Below are 13,213 nucleotides of genomic sequence, written 5' to 3' on the forward strand. Positions count from 1 at the left end.
AATACAAAGTGAGAATTTCACAAAACAAGATGACTCCCAATACAGGTATATAAAACCCATCTCCCAGAAAACAATGTTCCACTTTTTTTGTCTGAAGTTTAAGAAAATGCCATAAAACATCATCTGATCGAGGCCCCCGCAGTACCTGTGGCTGACACATACTTGCTATTATCATTTGTTTGAACCATTTCTCCTATCCCACAGAGCAGAGAGCAAACAGCTGGTTAGCCCTTAAATGAACATGATGGTATAAGAATGATGTTTCGTGTGCACCCAAGGAGGTCTCACCGGATAAATAAAAGGTTGCTCATTTATTTATGATGCAAAAAATCCATTGTGCATTCAGCGAAAAGAAGCATCAATTATTTATTCAGAACTCCTGTCTCCAAGAACAACTTTTTGTGTTCATGAGGCATGACTGCTTTTATTCCTCTAAAACATGCAATTTTCTTTCTGACGGTGGTGGATGGTACTCTCAGAAAGCACGTGGCATTGTGGCAACTTGTGCATTTGATAAAGGATTTCTAGCTGGTCATACCCTTTCTATCCGATTCCCCCCATTGCCCTCAGACAGCCCGGAGTCATGAACAGATGCATAGAGTTCATTCATTCATTCACTAGCAACCTTGTTTCTTCTCCCTCCCCCTGAGACAGACCTACCACATCACTAAATCATTAATTAAACTCTGGGGTCAAATATCTTGTCATGCATCACTACTTACCCTAACCCTAGTGAGGGCATGATTAAAGTGACATCATTTCTCAAAGGCATTTAAAAAGAAATTCCTTGAAATTGTATTATTTGTTTTTGCATGTGTGCCCAGTTGTGTCTGACTCTTTGCAACCCCAGAGTCTGTAGCCCACCAGGCTCCTCTGCCCATGGAATTTTCCATGCAAGAATACTGGAGTGAGCTGCCTTTTCCTACTCCAAGCTACACATATACATACACATATATCCTTGTTTTTGGATTTCCTTCCCATTCAGGTTACAGCAGAGCACTGAGTAGAGTTCCCTGTGCTATATACTAGGTTCTCATTAGTTATCTCTTTTATACCTAGTATCAACACTGTATATGTGTCAATTCTAGTCCCCCACTTCACTCCACCACCACCCCTTCTCCCTTGGCATCTGCGTATTTGTTTTCTATGTCTTTGTCTCTATTTCTTCCTTGCAAATAAGATCATGTTTACCATTTTCTAGATTCCACATAGATGTGTTATGAAACCTAACAAAGCAAAGAAAACAGTAAAAATCAAGTTGAACTCTGTAAAAGATAGGTGAAACGCTCATATTCCACTACATCTGAATTTTACTTGATGGTGTTTTATTCATCTTTATATTCCTGTCACCTATGCCTAGAGCAGTGGTAACATAGTTGTAATAACTTGAATAAAAACCCCACAGAATTTATCTCTGCTATTTCCCCACTCATGCTCTAGCACCTCCTAGTAGCCAGGGACTTCAAGCTTCCTTCTGGTATTTTCTACAGCCTTAACAAATTAGAATTCTCACCACTCAAATTCATTCCTGATTCTCATGTAAAAGCCATATTAAAATGCTTATTCTATTGGCACCCATTATTCCAGCTACCAGAAATCTGATTAAACTCATCAAAGGGGAAACTGGATCTCCACAGAAGTCAGTCTGCTGTTTTTCCCTAGCAGAACATTTTGGATGAGTAATTCCCTTTTCCTTGGCTTCAGTTTTCTCACCCAGATTACCTGGTTTATAATGTCTACTTTACATTCAAGGTATTTTCAGAGAAATGAGTTCAGACAACCATCTCACGCTCATGTTTGGCTGTGTCTGGCTCTGCGACCCCATGGACTGTAGCCCGCCAGGCTCCTCTGTCCATGGGGATTCTCCAGGCAAGAATCCTGGAAGGGGTGCCATTTCCTTCTCCCATTAGAGGAGAGAAAGGAGGTTCAAGCCAGGTTAGGAGTGGCGCAGCTCCGCTCTCCCCACCTGGTCCTTAGGCCGGTCAGCAGGATGACAGCTCCGGGGGGGCTGGAGAAGTGCAGCCGTGACATCTGTGTCTGTCTTCCCTGTGGAGCTTGGGGAGATTAAAACCCCTTTCTCTGATGCTCTAGGGGAGAAATGGCCGTGATGGTGTCTCGAGGACTCAGAGTCCTCAGGCTCAAGAAGGGCACCAGAGGGTGGGTGAGTATTTGCCTTGCACACCACCCCCTGACCAGAGAAACACAGAAAAGGCTAACTGGGAGCCAAACAGGTGTGTATGAAGAGACCTTTGTCTGTGGCAGGAAGGATGAAACAACAGACTGGATGGTCAAGTAACTGTAGAAAATGACGGGACAAGGAAGGAAAACCCAGTGAATGCTGGCTCTACTGAGGACCAGACACTCCATCCCCCAACACACACACACACACACACACACACACACACAAACACACGCCCTGCCTGGGCACTTGGCAAGACACTGAAACACAGCACTATGGGAATTGAAAGATCCTAAAATTTACACACTCAAGAACTTACTTCTTGAGTATCTGTACATAGTTTTAAGTTCCTGGGGATAGAAAAAATAAAACAGTGGCATAGGATCTTAAAAGAGAAAAGATTAGCTGGAGAAAACAAGATGTCTGAGAAGGTGAGTTTGGCCTGAGATGAGTAATCATTCCTCAGGGATCTCAAGGGTAGGGCAGGAGTCGGGAAACACAAAGAGAGAAACCTTGATGTTTTGCTGTGGTTTCTTAGCCCAATGGCCTGCCTTTGCCAGTGTGATGTACAGTATGCTTCACCTCTCCTGGCTGGGCACCCACAACCAAATTTCTGGTAGTTTAAACAGAGCAGAGGATGGATAGCATCACCAGCTTGATGGTCGTGAGTTTGAGCAAGCTCCGGGAGTTGGTGATGGACAGGGAGGCCTGGAATGCTGCAGTCCATGGAGTCGCAAAGTTGGACACGACTGAGCTACTGAACTGAACTGAACCTCACAGCAAGGAAGAAGAAGCGTCTTGATAGGTGAGTCAGGATGGAAGCAGAAGCCGGGACTAAATCAGCTTTCTCTCAGCCCTAGACTCTTCTTTTGGGGGATTAAAATAAATCATTGGAGTATAGTTGATTTGCAACATTGTACTAGTTTCAGGTTTATAGCAAAGTGAATCAGTTATCTATATACATATATCCTCTTTTTTCAGCTTCTTTTTCCATAGAGGCCATTACAGAGCATTGAGTGCAGTGTCTTCTGCTATACAGTAGGTCCTTACTGGTTACCTATTTTATATATGGGGCTTCCCTGGAGGCTCAGTAAAGAATCTACCTGCAATGCAGGAGATACAGGATACGCAGGTTCAATCCCTGGGTCAGGAAGATCCCCTTGAGAAGGAAATGACAACCCACTCCAGTATTCTTGCTTGGAGCATTCCATGGACAGGGGAGCCTGGTGGGCTACAGACCATGGGGTCGCAAAGAGTCAGACACAACTGAGCAACTAACACACATACATCTTATATGTAGTAGTATGTATATGTCAATCCAAATCTCCCAATTTATCCTTCCTCCTACCTTACCCTTGGTAACAATAAATTTGTTTTCTACATCTGTGACTCTCTGTTTTGTAAATCTGTTCATTTGTACCATTTTTTTTTAGATTCCACATATAAGTGACATCGTATTTTGTCTTCCTGTGTCTGACTTACTTTAGCTAGTTATGACAATCTCTAGGTCTGTCAGTGTTGCTACAAATGGCAGGATTTCATTCTTTTATATTCTCTTGATCTTGCCACTTCGGTCCATGCTTACTCTCTTGGAGCTTGTGCATTGGTTCTTCCAAATGGACTCAACTCCTGGCCCCGATGTCCAGACACCTTCTAAGTGCCCAACCTCTCACTATGAGAAACCACACTGCCCCTAGTTTCTAAGTCCCTGGATCCCAGAGGCTGATGGAATAGAGCCAACTCTGTTTTGATGGAAACCATATGTTTGTAACTTCACGTCAGTGTCAGATGGCAAGACTCAGAGTAGAAGCTCTGGCTTCTTGTTCCAAGGGGTGGCTGCTTGCCTTAGGCTGGTAAAGGTCCATCTACAGTTTGCTGGAATAACCCAGTGTCCCCAAACTCCACACAAAAAGCCCTTTGGCTGGACATGCATTCGCTCTTGGTTCTTCCAGACAAGGAGTCAGAATAGCCATCTCGGATTTGAAGCATCATGTCGCCCACCCAACATGACTCCCTGCAGAGATGTGGTTCACCTAGGAGGCAGTGAGGAAAAATCCCAGCTTTGTTCCACAGGGTGATGGGAAGTATGAGTCACCGAACTCGAAAGTCACCCTAGTGCCTGCTGCTGATTATAAACAAAGAGGAGAGCCTGAGATGGGCAGAGTCCAGGGCCAGGACCACCCTCTCGGGACTAAGCTCAGGGCCGGGGGGGTGGGGCACAAAGACTCCTATTGTTTACACTGGGGCTGTGTGATGCCCTCTCAGGAAGCCCCCTTCACAAACTGAGTTGCCTCTGCCAGCCCTTAGAGACCTGGGGAATACACTCGCCCGGCCTTTGGTCTGCATGTTTAGACTCATGCCACACCGAATTTCATCTGGGAGGAAAAGCTGTTTCAGATGACCATGAATAGCAGCTTTCATCAGCTGTCACTCCCCATTAGGGCCGGCATGACGTGGAAATGTACAAGAGGCTGGGGTGGAAGCAGCTCCTTCTATCCTAAGCATTCATTGACTTCATTTGAACTGTGGTGCTGGAGAAGACTCTTGAGAGTCCCTTGGACTGCAAGGAGATCAAACCAGTCAATCCTAAAGGAAATCAACCCTGAATATTCATTAGAAGCTGAATACTGAGGCTGAAGCTGAAGCTCTAAAACACTGGCCACCTGATGTGAAGAGCCTACTCACTGGAAAAGACCCCAATGCTGGGAAAAGATTGAAGGCAAAAGAAGGGGGCAGCAGAGTATAAGATGGTTAGAGAGCATCACCAACTCAATGGACATGAGACAGTAGAGGACGGAGGAGCCTGATGTGCTGCAATCCATGGGGTCACAAAAAGTCAGACAGGACTTAGAAACAGAAAAACAACAAAATCATTTAAAAAGTTAAACAGTCCATTTGACTTTTCCCCCTCGTCTTGCTTAGCTTCATCTGACTCTGGGGCAGAAAAAATGTGGTACCATAACGTCAGACCTGGGTGGAACTAAGATGCTGATCAAGATGATTTTGGGGCTCCATTCAGTGTTCTTTCCCTTGGAGAAGTCAGCTGCAAGCCTCAGCTTCCTCATATGGACTTGGCCTCGCAGAGATAGGATACAGTTTCTGTTTTAGGAGAAATGAGATAATACCTGTGGGCAGGTATCCTGTTTTATATTTGTCTTTAGAAGTAGAGATGGACTTGCTTCAGTGGAACTTGGTAAACTAGCTCTCTCAGGAAAAAAAGAAAAGAAAGGCCATATATGTAGTGTTTGCTAATTTCCACAGTGTAAATACTCTCATCATGGTTGAGTTCAAGGTACCAACATTGTAACCAAAAGTGGGGTCTGACTGCTTGCCTCTCAAAAGCCAATAAAAAAGCCCAGGTGGATGGAAAGGAGAGTTTGCTTTATTTTGGGTGCTGGCAACAGGAGGGGGTGCGGGGGGGGAGGGTGGACTCCTGTGCAAAGATCATCTCCCCCATCCCTAACAATCAGAGGGCAAGATCAACATCAAAAGAATATATTAAAAAAGAGAGAGAGATTGTCAGGTGTCAATCAGAAGAGGCTCACTGAAGGGCTCAGAGAAGGGTAGTAGCTAAAGTCATGGAGTGATTGAAGGAAAGATTATGAAAAAAAGCATTTCAACAGGGCCATGAAAGGGTCAGAGTGTGATGACCTGCAGAGAAATTAGGAGGAAGGAGAACAAGAGTAGAATATTCCAAAAGGCATGAGCCAGACACATGGATTGTCAGATGGGTAGCAGGAAAGGAAGAAAGGTATCACAACAAATAGCATCTGAAAAAAAAAATCCAGACCAATTATGGGAAGACAAATAGTGGATTAATAAAAGTTTTTGAACAAGAAGTTTCTAGAACATTACTGTAGTGGTAGGGTGAAGTCAGGGACATAAAGAAACAGGATCCTTTTAATTGATCTGTCCTTGGACATCAAACCAGTCAATCCTAAAAGAAATAAACCCTAAATATTCACTGGAAGGACTGATGCTGAAGCTGAAGCTCCAATACTTTGGCCACCTGATGCCAACAGCCAACACATTATAAAAGACCTTATGCTGGGAAAGACTGAAGGAGAAGAGGGCGACAGAGGATGAGATGGTTGGATGGCACCATTGACTCAATGGACATAAGCTTGAGCAAACTCTAGGAGATAGTAAAGGACAGGGAAGCCTGGAGTGCTACAGTCCATGGGGTCACAAAGAGTCGAACATGAGTGAGCAACTGAACAACTCTCCAGAAACAATCTGACATTGAAACTTCTGACCAGGATGCTGTGTGCATTAAAAGATGACAGTGGATATAACATCTGGCATGGATGAAAAGGATACAGGAGTTGTACAAAGCTAGCTCTGGAGGTCAGTTGACTTGGCCCAGACAGCCTGCCAGCACCCTGATACTTGCCACGGAGAAAGATGGTCCCCACAGCTATGTGAATGAGGGATGAACAACCAGAGGAAGAGGAGACAATAGGATTCACTCATGAAACCTTCTTGGTGGTTTTCTTTACAAAAGTGTGGTCTCTAGGGGACTTCCCAGGTGGTCCAATGGTTAAGACTTCTAATGCAGGAAGTGTAGGTTCGATCCCTGGTCAGGGAGCTACATGCCTCTTGGCCAAAAAACCAAAACATAAAACAGAAGCAGTGTTGTAACAAATTCAATGAAGGCTTTTAAAATGGTCTACATTAAAAACATTTTTTTAAAAAAAGTTCTTTAAAAATGGTCCATCTCAAAGCATGCATGCTCAGTCATGTTCTACTCTTTATGACCCCATGGACTGTGGCCTGCCAGGCTCCTCTGTCCATGGAATTCTCCAGGCAAGAATACTGGAGTGAGTTGCCATTTATTTCCTCCTCCAGGGGATCTTCCCAGACCAGGGATAGAACCCTCATCTCCTGCATTGGCAGCTGGGTTCTTTACCACTGAGCCACCAGGGAAGCTTGACTGTAGCCTACTAGGCTCCTCTGAGAGACACAGACCAAAAGGCTCTGACAATGGCCTTCGTTATCTTCATCAAGAAAATGTGATAGAAACCCCTGACCCTTTTTTTTTTTTTGCCTCAAGGCTACAGCTTCGCCCACTGAAAGGGCATTTATGGCCAAGCCTGTGATGAAAACATGGCTTTTCTTAGTTGCTCTTGAACATAATGAAGCAGAGGAGAAAAGGCAGGCCTTTGGATTCCTGGCTTCACCGGTGGCTAATGAATCAAGCGCTGCATCCCAGGATACACAGGTATTAATGAACAGTACGTGCAGGATTTATGGGGGCATATGGCGGTGAGAAGGGACTTGGCTATGAACTGTTCCCCTGAAGTGGGGGTGCTGTGTGCCCAGTGGGGCAGTCGAGTGCCAAGGAACAGATGTCTTCCTGCCCTGGTTACTCACCTGGGTTCTGTAATGAAGGAGGTCCTGGCTCACAAGTTCCTCCAACACTTTTAAAACCACATTTCCTGTGAAAGTCTCTTGGAGGAGAAGTAAAAGTTAACAGAAAGCACAGTGAAGGGCCAGGATCAGGTTGCCTGGGGGAAATATATTCAAATTCACTCAAGACTATAGACCCCACTGATGTAGCTATTCTGACATGACGTGGTAAACTTAGAGGAGTTTTTCACTTCTTTCACATGCCTTGTCCCTATAGCAGGGGTGAGGTTCCCCCGAGCCCACACAAGAGAGGCCCCCCAGACCTCACTAGGAGGGGAACTGTTTCGTCTTGAGTGATGTGAATACCAGTGGCAGCTGACATTTATCAAGTACCCATCACTCGCCAAGGCCTGCTCTCAGAACCTGATGCACACAACTTTACAGAATCTTTACAACAATTCTAAGGATCTGATGTCATTGATGTTTCCATTAACACAGGAAAGAGAAGCAAATTAAAAGCACCATCATCTGACTCTGTACTCTTTGGAAACCCACATATCTCTGGGCTCTTATATTCCAGATGTAGGTCTGGGGAGCTGAAATGTGATGAAGCTGAACATACTATCAAAGAGGTCTCATACTATTTGAGACCCCAGGGATCTTGTCCATCTTTCTTTCTCAGCCTCAGTTTCCCATTTGATCCCTTGAGTTCGTGCCCTGAGGTCTACAGCAGGGATGCAGATAGAGTCATCATGTGCAGCAGCTTTGGCCGCTTGGTAGTAGGTTCTCTAAGCATGTGCCTGGGGAGGATTTTCCAGGGATTCGGGGTTCGATACGTCATTGCACTATGAACGGAGAATGGCATCTTCTGTGAGTGTGGGAGGCAGTGGACAACACAGGGGAGCCAGGTGACATCCATCCCCCACAGTGGTGCCATTGACCTCCACTGACCCCTCAATAGGGACCTGAAACCATAAACGGGCTCATTAATGCCTGTGCTCTGAGACGCTGCTCTGTGGCGGCACTGTGCTGTCTCACACCCTCACATCGCCAGCAATAATCCCATCCATCCTGGGAGGCGCGGGTCAGACACTGCTGCCCTGAGAGATGGTCCACAGTGATGAGGCTGGAGACTCGGAGAAGAGTTTCGCCAAATACTGGCCCTCGGTCAGAATTAATTTACTCGAATGTCCATGTAAAATAAGACAGACTGTCCCATAAGTAAGCGCCAGTGAATGCCAGCGATAGACCCTGTACTGTATGAAATGGATGCCGTTTGTTACATACAATATAAAACACGAACAAAATCTAATTTATTTTTAAACAGGAATAACATGGAACAGAAAGTGGCCAACAAAGAACATAAAAACAGGTGTTTTAAACTCTTTAAATCTTTATCACAGAAGACATATACATTTCCTGTTACTAGAAAGAGACAGAAAGTGATGCAACTTAATAAATATATTTAAAATGGGATTTTCCCATTTTAAGCTTAATTTTTTTTGTTGTTGTTGCCATTCCCAGCAGCATTCAGGATCTTAGTTCCCTGGCCAGGGATCAAACTCATGCCCCCTGTAGTGGAAGGGTGGATTCCCAACCACTGAACCGTCAAGGAAGACCCTTAAGCTTAAATTTTCAATTTATTATTATTGCCTATAATATTCTTTTTTGTAACTTTATCACAGCAAATTTACACTTAATGCATTAAATGTAATTAAGACATTCAACATTAGTGTCTAGTTTAAATTACTAGAAAATTTAAGAATTAAGAAAATTCTCAGAGAAACATTTTGAATAAAAGACCTCAGCAGCTTTGTAAGAACTAATCAAAAATTATGGACTGAAAACAGAAGAAAAACTATATTTGCTCAGAGGAAAAGAAAAGGTCAACTGTCTCAGGCAAAATTTGAAATACTGAAAAGAAAATTCAAAGCACATAAAAGCTACCTTTTTGATGATATAGTCATATAAAAATATTTTTAAGGATCTTTGAAAGGCTTTTTTTCTTTGTTAATGGTCATCAAATACAACCAAACAACTTGGAACTTCAAATAGAGTGCCCTCTTAATATAGCATATATGTAAATATAATTTCTACTTCAACAAATATGAGAAAATAAATTACATTGAATCAACACCCACTACCACCAATGGTCTCCTTTCAGTTGCCCTTGCAATCCAGGGGGAAGAAAGTAAATAAACACATGCCATCGGCTTTAATGAAACCCAACCATCAAGGCAAACGATGAATTTGCTTGTTTTTTATGAACCTTCATATATTTGCAAAAAGCCCTAGGAAGCCTAGACATACCCTCGAAAAATTACAACTTTTTATTTCAGAAAAGGCAGAGAAGCTAAAACTCTTTAACCAATTTGATAGATATATAAAATGCTAATAGTTCTAGTCTGTAAAGCTGGGAGCCTTGTAAAGTTTTATTTCATAGCACATAAGTCCTATTTCATGGTAAATATCTTCATTTTATAGAAGTGCTACTAAAGAGCATTTACGTCATGTTGAGGTTTTGCAATTGTAATCATGAATTAATTCCATGACCTCAAAACAGTCTGATAAATACAACTTCTCAATTTGATTAACCTAGTTTATATTTGGAGAGGTTGAACAATACCCTTACCAGTATATGAGTTATCTTCTTTCATCAGGCTTTTTTTCCCCTAAAGTTATCACTTGAAAACTCAATATATTTTAAACTTGCAAACCATCGTCTTTCCTCCTCTCCTTCTTTTTTTTCCCCCCTTTTGACCACACTGTGCAGTAAGTAGGATCTTAGCTCCCTGACCAAACCAGAGACCCCTGCATTAAAAGCTCAAAGTCTTAACCACTGGACCCTCAGGTAAGTCCCTTCCTCTTCTAATAAAAACAAGAAATGTGAACTTATATTGTCTCAATACCTGATGATTACAGAAGTAGGGTGTGATGTACACTGGTATTAACATTAAGTCTGCTCCATCCCTGTGCCAGGGACAAGAATTCTTAAAATAAAGCTAATACTCTGCCGTGTGGTTGCAAGGGTCTTAGAGAGGATGTGCCTTTGAACTCAGGGGCTCTGAGGAATAGTCTGTGATGAACATGGAAAGATCCACCTTCGGGGGTCCTGATGAAAAAAAAAAGTTAATATTTGGCATCAAAAGGCTTGAGCAAACTTTAACGTGGACACAATTAAAATAAAATAGTTCACCGAGCCATCCTATTTTCAAGTTTGACAAAAACAACTGTTTATCCTTATTGAGAGCTTATGGGAACATTTAAGACCATCTCACCTATGCTCTGGGGAGAAGGCAATGGCACCCCACTCCAGTACTCTTGCTTGGAAAATCCCATGGATGGAGGAGCCTGGTAGGCTGCAGTCCATGGGGTCGCTAAGAGTCGGTCACGACTGAGTGACTTCACTTTCACTTTTCACTTTCATGCATTGGAGAAGGAAATGGCAACCCACTCCAGTATTCTTGCCTGGAGAATCCCAGGGACAGAGGAGCCTGGTGGGCTGCCGTCTATGGGGTCGCACAGAGTCGGACACGACTGAAGCGGCTTAGCAGCAGCAGCACCTACTCTTTGAGGAGCCAGGTGAGCCTCTAAGAACTTTAAGGATTTATGGAAAGTCACAAGAGAGAATGGGGCCATGAGGGCATGGGGGCTGCTCCTTGTGGCTTCTGACAGCCCTTCTCTGGTGAGACCCACGGTTCCCTCCACCACGTAACTCTGAGGGTTTGCTTCCTGTTGGATAATTTAGAGTCAGCAAGCCTAGGTGGACTCCTCACTGCCCATGATTTGTTTCTGCAAAATAGGGGGTTGTGACTATGGACTCTCAAACACAAACTCCGTCAGTGGGTTTATGCTACTCCTCTCTCCTTCCATCTCTGCTTCGAGAACTTTAGGATTCAGAAGTTTCCAGTGTGTGTTTGAGCAGTCTTCTAATTTCAGGGTGAAACAATCTTAAAATGGACAGCAGTTATCCCAAGTTGCATAATCTGTGCGGAGAGGCCAGGAAATGCATAGGAAGATAGGGATATACCTGTGTAAAAGTATTCATACAAACGGTCATGTCCTAAAAGATAGAGAGGGAGTCTGTAAGGCTTCTAAACAATAGCTACTAGAAACGCTGAAACTTACATCGTATTTGCTATGTGCCAGGCACTGGGCTTCCCTGGTGGCTCAGATAGTAAAGAATCCACACGCAATGCGGGAGACCTGAGTTCAATCCCTGGTTTAGGAAGACCCCCTGGAGAAGGGAATGGCAACCCACTCCAGCATTCTTGCCTGAAGAAGTCCATGGGCGAAAGAGCCTGGCGGGCTACAGTCCATGGGGTCGCAAAGAGTCGGACACGACTGAGTGACTGGGCACACACACACTATGAGGTGCCAGGAGGAGCCAAACTTACAGAGACAGAGAGTAGAACAGAGGCTACCTGGGGTGAGGGAGTGGAGGTGGGGAGTTATTGTTTAGAGTTTTAGGTTTAGAGTTTCTGTCTGGGAGGATGAATTTCTGCAGATGGATGGTGGTGATGGCTACCCAACAGCATTATGAATATGTTTAATGACACCGGATTATACACTTCATGGTTTAAGACGGTAGATTTTAAGTGTATTGTTTCAAAGAATTTTTTTAAAGATCCTTTTTTAAAAAGAGAGTTCCAAAGATCCCTTGGAAACTAGGTAAATTCCCACAAATTCAAGCCAATTGTATTTAACGATTAAAACCTTAGATGTCAGGACATAATATAATAGACATTGTCTTTTCAGGTCATTCAATGGCGATCTTTGGGCAAGCACTGGACTCAGAAGGCATTTGTATGGCTACACAAGAGGCAAGAAGCAGTGTCCTCATTTCTAAAAGGTTATCAATGGTGATTCTCTCAGTTGTAAAGGATTCACAGAGTGAGGTTCTGTTTCTTTCTTTCTCGAGCAGGCAATGGATGGTGCAGTTGGTAGAAAAAGTCAGAGTAAAAAAATCCACAGAAAATAGCATATGTCAGTGGAAAATCATGGTCTGTCTGGACCAGATCAAAGTGATGATGGAGGCAATGATTAACGCCAGAATGAATAAGTTTCTTCATAGCTATATTTTACTGTTCAAGGTGGGAGGTAGTCTGTAAATTAAAGGGCCAAAAATGGATGGATTAAGAGAGTCTCAGTTTAGAAACTGTTATTAAGGACTTTTTTTTAACAGATTTTTTTTCCAGAATCTAGAAAAGATATGGCTGTAGAGTCAAGGATTGAGAACACCGGGGCAGCAGAAAAAATAGGAAGCAACTCACAGTTCAAGGGTAGTCGTGGCTCCTCTGACATTGACATATGTGGCCAAGAAAGAGAGGAAGGGAATGTCTGGCCCCAGCTAGCACTGATGCTTATTAATAAAAGCAAATTTCATTCACAATTTTAAAAAATCTTTGGTGAGTTGGACAAATGATTGAACAGATATAGAAACTGTATTTTATTTTTATTATTTTTTGACAGTGCTGTGCAGCATGTGGGATCTAAATTCCCTAGCCAGGGATTGAACCCATGCCCCTTGCAGTGGTAGCCCAGAGTTTTAACCCCTGGACTTCCAAGAAGTCCAATTGGTGACAGTTTTCAGTGGACTATGGCAAATAGATAAAGTGATGGAAATGATAATCATTTTAAGAGACAGAAGAAAAATCGTTGTGACAGCCCCAGCCATAAAATGCT

The sequence above is a fragment of the Bos taurus genome, chromosome 19 (genome assembly GCF_002263795.3).
Source record: "Bos taurus isolate L1 Dominette 01449 registration number 42190680 breed Hereford chromosome 19, ARS-UCD2.0, whole genome shotgun sequence".
Taxonomy (NCBI): Eukaryota; Metazoa; Chordata; class Mammalia; order Artiodactyla; family Bovidae; genus Bos; species Bos taurus.